Here is a 7,522-nt window from a genome sequence, read left to right as displayed (position 1 = left end):
AAAAAGGAAATATTGACACTTTTAATGAGACGGAGGAAGTATTAAATATGTTTCTAGTTTCTAGAGTGTTACATTCACCAGAACCATAATTACCTTCAACAGTCTCTAAACTTCCTCACTAATGGACTGTTGAAGGATTCTTCTGATTGATTGAAAATGGATGGCAATGAACACAATTTCTTTGAGCCCACTTAGAGGACCCTGATTCAAGCTTGTACTCCACCAACGGGCCACTAGAAACGGGCCAATGACCGACCTATGATAGTATGATCAATATTGAGTGACAAACCCTCAAATTCAAGTTTTTTTTTATGAACGATTAAATGTTACACTCCATAACCTTTAATTACCTCATATTCTGTTCCCTAACCACCTTACCACCCCACCAAAGTGGATTTAAGGGAGGTATTTTTCTTGTGTGCTACAACAATTTAAAGCAATGGTAGAATTTAAATTTTGTGGGTATTTATGATTCAGCTGGTGAATATATCTAACATGCATATAATTCAAGCTACAAGTTACGAACACACGCAATGGTCAATGAAGGAGGAGATCGTGCTGGTATTTCATGTTTAATCTTGAACTTAGGTGTATAATCAGAAGAATTTGAATCTCTTGACGTTTCCGATAGACCACTCTCACTTTTCTTGTCAACGAGTCTAACTCCAAAACCTCTACACTCCCTATATATAGTTTCCATTAATGTCAAAAGAAAGAGGTTGTATGTTTGATCCCACCAAGTAGTGTGTCTCAATGAAGCAAATGAAACATACCCACCCATGTATACTTACCACTATCACTCTCGTTCCAAACCGCATTATGTTGAGAATCGATATTCCTCATACCCTGATACACGCGTATTTGTACATAACTACTTTGATAGGAGGACTTTGTTAGCATGGCACACATTAAGAAACCACAAAATTCATTGCACCAATTCTCTGGAGGTTGCAATCTACATCTATTACCTCTAACCAGAGTTGTAAAGCCCTTCGCAACTTTCACACCTTCGAGTAGGAGAAGCATAAAGTGGGTGTCAATTGACTTTCCCTAATTAATTAACACAAGCTCATTAGATTCTACTTACGATGACGATATTAGGTATAAATGAGTCTAATTAGTGATATTGAAAAATAGATAGCCATACTTACTTCAAGCATTGAGTCTAGTAGTCTTCCATCATCATGTATGATACCCCCTTCCATAAGTGAGACGTCACATAACCGTTTACAATTTTTGTGAGTCTCCAAAGGTTGTAAGGGAGTGGCATCTGTCTGCTTTGAGAATAGTTAAACTTGATGGAAGCTCAGGCAATTTGAAAAGATTTACACAATCCGTCAAGTCAAGGAGTTTAAGCCGAGTAAGTTGGGAGAGGCTAAAGTTTAATGATGAAAAATCATTACCACTTAGATTTAGCTCTTGTAAGTTGAATAACTCACCAATACCAGAGGGGATTTTTCCGTCTTTTAAATAGATATACCCTATTTCTAGAGTCTTGAGGTTTTCCATGTGGACAATCGTTGGAAAGATTTTAAGCCTGTCACAGTCAGTTATACTTACGTGTTTGAGGCTCATAAGGTTTCCAAGTGATGGGTGAATCTCTTCTAACTTATAACAATCATCAAGTCTCAACTTTTGGAGGCATGGGAGTCCATCAAAATTTGGTGTGCTGAGTAACTTCTTCATGCCAATAAGCATAAGGACTTTCAAATATGGTAGATGCTACAATATATGATACATATAATATCAGAGTTTATCGCAATTAATTAGTATATGTACATACAGAAGTAAATATTAGAGTTTATGAATACGCGTATGATACATATTAAGTTATTGACCACCCATAAAAATGGGGAGAGGCAAGCAACTATATATGTATGCAAAGAAAAAAGTGCACATAGAATCAAACAAGTTAAAAGTTGTATAAACTAATTCTCAGTTGTCAAAAATATAACTTATGTTACATAAAATCCACTACTTTTATATGTTTAATAAAAAGAATTACCTTGATACCCTTCCAAAGTTTTTTCTGCAAGCTGTTTTCCAATGTTAGAACAACAAGATTCATTGGTTTGAAACTGTCTGAAAATCTTCTTGTAGGATACCCTTTCCAATCAATATACCGCAACTCATTTGAAAGAAAGTTAGGCCCTCTATCATACGTTCTATCACGCACCCTAAGCCACCTTAGTTTTTTCAGGTTTGAAGTAATCTTATTGGGATTAGACTTATTATCACGAAGACTAAAGTATGTTGGAACATCAACCCTTCCAACACTAAGGTACCGTAGTTTCTTCATGTTTGAAACAATCTTACAAAAGCGTGAAGAATCGTCATATGAATAATTGTCATATCTCATAGCTTCAATATTGTCATAATCCTACAAAAAAAGGAAACAACTTACAGCTTAATTGAGTATCACTAACTATACATTTAATATAATATATACATATAATATCGCTAACCATTGTTGTATCCCCTAAACACATGTTACTGATTTCTTCATCTTTCCAAACTCTACTATGTTTTTCAGGATTCTCAGGATGTTCCCTTCTAACAATGTAGTGTCCCATTTCTTCAATCAGATCATGCATATCAAAGGTACCATTGCTTAAAATAGTAATGAGAGCTTTCTGTCGCAACACCTTTATCCCTATTTCAGGGTGAAAATTACATGCTTCAAGAATCCCCATTGCATAATCTTTTCTTTTTCCCCTAAAAAAACATGCAATATCCAAGAACAACGCTTTCTCCACATCTTTAAGTCCGCCATAGCTAATTTTTAGTGTTTCCATAATTCCATCTTCCGGAATATCTTCTAGTCTGGACAAGGTACTCATCCACTCCTTGTTATCTTTGTCATATAGAAAAGAACCTAAAACTTTAAGTGCCAAAGGGAGCCCATCTGCATAGTAAACAACGCTTGATGAAAGATTCTCATAATCTTCTATGGGATCTCTTTGATTATATGCATATCTATTAAAGAGCTGGATGGCCTCCTTATGTGATAATAATCTTACAGGGTTGATCTCATCTACCTTGCGAGTTTCTAGTAATTGTTTGTCCCTTGTCGTGATTATTATTCGGCTACCACCACCGAACCATTCATGTGATCCTCCTAACGCTTCTAGTTGCTCATGCTTATCAACGTCATCAAGAACTAGCAAAACCTTTTGATGATGTAACATACTTTGTATACGGGTTTTCCCTTCCACAACACTCCGTATTGTCACTTCTTTTTTGGAAAACGCTAATAAAATATCTTCTTGCAATTTTTTCAAGTCATACTTGCTTGATTGTTCTCTAACATTCTCCAAAATGCAGTAACCATGAAAATGATGAGAGATTTCCATACAAATAGAAGTCGCAAGAGTGGTCTTACCACTACCCCCAACCCCCCAAATCCCAACCATGCGCACCACACCATCGGACCCAATGTCTAATAGTGATTCCAAATCTTGCATGCGAGCCCTCACTCCAACAAGGTTTTCATCAGTGAGGCCTTCATCAACATCTGATAGCATACTAACCTGAATGTTATTCACAATTTTTTTGATGGCCTGTGCTTCATGCCTGTAGATTGGTTATAGATTAATAATTAAAATACCCAACAAATAAAATCTAATTATACTTTCTAACTGAAACAGAACCACCACACCAAAGGCCACATAGTCAATATCACAAAATCTTGTTATGACAATTATTGACTTATCATCTTTAATTGATGAGTATTGATCAAGAAACAAATGTAAACTGTAAATTAAGTTAATTGGAATTGTCATGACCTAAGGTAAGCAATCACGTATATATTATAGATAGGAATAGTAATACGACTAAGGGTGAGCAAACTAATTAACTGAATTAACTGATAACTAATGAAACAGTTAATTTATGTTTTGTCCCCGCCGTGTAGCTCAGTTGGTTAAGGGGGCATAAGACTTGGAACAATAATGAAACAGTTAAGCTTGTAAGATTAATATCTATATTTTGCGACACATAATATGTGAAACTGAGGCTTTGTGACACTTAGTCTAGAAAATTGATGTATGTTTGCGAAACTAGACCAACTTTTTTCACATAAACCTAAATCGATCCTTGCTAATAACAGGGATTTTACTATTAATTAGTAGTTGCTTTTTTAAAACCTTAATTATCAAGTTTTACAAAACCTAAAACTTGTAGGATATGCTTAACTTAAACAACGCCCTAAAATTCCTCTTATGCCCAAAGGTGACGTATTGCATTGATAAAGTTAATAAAGTCTAAACAAGCACTGCTTAACTCTGATAACACCCTAAAGTTTCATTTATGCCCGAAGATGATGTATTACATTATAAACTTATCAAAGTCTAAATAAGCACTTCGATCCTCTTACATACATAAATGTTTCACTTATGTCCGAAGATGTCTTCATTTGTGACAATCCTAATCATGTGCATACAAGTGTTTCACTTCTATCCAAGGGTGATGCGTTATCCTCATATTACATAAATTTATTTTATTGTTCATGTTGCATAAATTTATTTTATCCCAGCTTCATTAAAATGATGGTCATTATTTCTGCCTGCCTAACTAGAATACCCCATAACTCAATTCACTCAAATTCTTCAATATGTTTGTATAAAAACTTCAAAAATAAAGAAAATTACCCGTTAGCAATGTTTTTGAGTTCCCATCCAGCAATGCTGCTTACTTCAACAAGAATCTTTCTCCATAATTTAGCTTTGTTGTCATACTTTGCTTCTTGTTTGGCAAACGCTTCTCCAAATTTATGTTTCTGATTTCTCACATCTGAGGGTTCCACATCATAAAATATGGGCTTAACGATAAGCCCTCTCTTATCTCTGCATTTCATGATGTACGCAAGTTCTTCCAAGCACCACGAAGAATTTGCATAGTTTTTGGAGAATATTACAATAGCAATTCGTGATTCTTCTATTGCCTTAGAGAGGGATGGCCGGATGGATTCACCTTGGGGTAGTTCTTCGCCGTCTTTGAAAGTGCGGATGTGCCTATCTACAAGAGCCGAGTAGAGATGATCTACAAAGGTCTTCCTGGTGTCGTCTCCTCTAAAACTAAGAAATACATCATATTTACATGATTGAGAAGAAGAAACAGGAGCGGAGTGGATAGATGATGTTGATGATGAAGATGTCATTAATGTGTTTGGAATTGTATGATGGGAAATCAAATGAAAAGAATATTTATGACAAATATTTTCTTCACAGGATGAAATGACTTTCAATATAGATATAAAGGGAGGTGAGACAACAGTGTGCTTCCAAGCAATGTTAGATCTTATACTCTTTAGATTTTCAATTAAGATTTTTCCTAGCATAAATGAGAAACATTTAAGTAAGATGATAAAACTGTGAAATGTCAAATTACTTGTTTATCTTTTCATGTATTTTTCACTTATTATTATAGAGTTTAAATCGTATTCAGTATTTGACTTATTTTATTGTTTATAATTATATTCCATAGTTTATTATTTATATTTATTCAACAATCAAACAATTATTAAAATAACTCTAACTGAATTTGAATCGGTCCAAGAATCCCTACCAAAAACAAAACCAGAATTTTAATTAATCAAAAATTTATTAAAATAACTCCACCTAAAATAACTCCTCCCAAACTCATTTGTTAGTAGGAAACACTCCCAAATAACAAAATAGTGACTCCCAGTGTTTATCTTATTTTTTCCTGACACTCTAAAGCCAATGTGAAACTTAGTTTTTTATTATTTTTTTACGGTGTGACATTTTTTGAAATTATTTGGGGCAGCCAAAAGAAAATACAGTGACAGTTGGGAGTAGTAATACGTAAATATTTCGTTAGTTGGGACTTTTCTCTATCAACAAGTGAAAGTTAAGAGTATTTAAATCCAATAACATAATTTCTTACTAATTTTCATAACATAAGTTGTTTAATAAAACATCTAATAAAAACCTAAGTTAAAAATAAATATTACAGACTTTTTCAACTACTCACAAGTCACAAACAATGGCCACTGTCAAAAATTATGTCATTAATTGTTTCACACGCGCATTTTGGAAGTTTATCTCAAAATAATAAAATTGATATCTAAAAGAGAGAACTCTTATAATTCATGTGATTTGTTGATTTTAACCATTTTAATTCGATCAAATTTGAGTCATTAAAGTTCTATATATTAACATTTTCAGTCCAATTGATTAACGGATGCATATTTCTCTATTAAACCACATCCAAGTGAATGATATTTTTGTCAGTTTATAATTCTTTTTTCTTTTAAATCCTTTTTATATCCCCTTTCCTTTTTAACCGTATTAAAACTATAATAATTGTTAATTAATATTATAATGTTTTATATTATGTTAATAATAATAATAATAATAATAATAATAATTGTTGTATATTATGTTAATAATTGTTATATATTGTGTTAATATTATAATAATTCTTAATAAATAGTAAAAAAAACCGAGTCCAAGTCGAGCTCGAGCTTGAAAAACTACTCACAGGCTGAGTTCGAGTTTTAGAAATAGAGATCGAAACGATCCGATCTCGAGCTCGAGCGATGTGTAAGTTAACCGAGCTCGGGCTCGGCTCTTTTTCACCCCTAATGCAGGTCTGTTATATTGTGTTAAGATAAAGATTAAACAAAAGTTCAAACTTAGAAATTCAAATAAATAAAGAAAAACGTGAATAATCGAGTTTCTTGGAGATAAGTTGCTCGAAAGTTAGCCACTTTAGGTCAGACCTTGATCAGGTCCTGCTAGATCGGATCCGGGTTGGTATCAACTTATGACGTTAAACGAGGTCACATTATGTGTTTGATCCCATTATGTCATGTGTCTCAATGAACCAAATGAAATGTACCACATAGATGTACTTTTTTGGTACAAACCATGTCATTTTTTTTTATTATTATTTTTTTTTGATAAAAGAGTATATCCTGGTGATTTGTATTACTGTCAAAACATAAACACAAGTAGAGGGTTGACCGGTTGAGTACCACTCTAGTTCATTAGTTCATTGGTGTTACATACACAACCAATGCAAAACAAGCTAAAAAGCAAACCACAAACAAAGAACACATCTTAGAACTCCGGTAGATACTAAGTTTGTTGTCAAATAGAGTTCCTGGTAGCGATATAACTACAGCGGTTCACACCCCCAACTACCAAAATTGGTTTTGAAACATTGTGATGATTCACCCCAACCGTGTAATCTATATAAAGGATCACCTTGTCTCCTTTCAAAAGTTTGAATTTCAAGAAAGAGAACTTTTTCTTTGGAAATTCCTTTTCATCTTATTTGATTATGGATTTTGTTTGATGCAAAATACTTTAATCTAAAAGTGAATTCCAAGCACGATTCAGATGACTATCCATCAAATGCGAAATTCTACAAAACATCCACGTGTATTTTCCTAAAAATTTTCCGAATCATTTTTTTTTCTATTTAACATTTTACAAAATATGTGTTTTCAGATGTTTTAAATGCAACACACACGAAGATGAACACCATAAATAAT

At 33.4% G+C, this 7,522-nt stretch overlaps 1 pseudogene; it reads right to left on the bottom strand.

Moving 5' to 3' along the window:
* Positions 1-511: 511 nt before the first annotated feature.
* Positions 512-5,158, bottom strand: LOC143604600 (disease resistance protein Roq1-like; annotated as a pseudogene).
* Between the last annotated feature and the right edge of the window lie 2,364 nt (positions 5,159-7,522).

This window comes from Bidens hawaiensis, unplaced genomic scaffold (assembly GCF_021521415.1).
Source record: "Bidens hawaiensis isolate Kalapana, Puna unplaced genomic scaffold, B.hawaiensis_p1.1 tig00065958_1, whole genome shotgun sequence".
Classification (NCBI taxonomy): Eukaryota; Viridiplantae; Streptophyta; class Magnoliopsida; order Asterales; family Asteraceae; genus Bidens; species Bidens hawaiensis.
The sequence above is the reverse complement of the archived record's forward strand: the minus strand, read 5'-3'. Positions and strand labels throughout refer to the sequence as shown.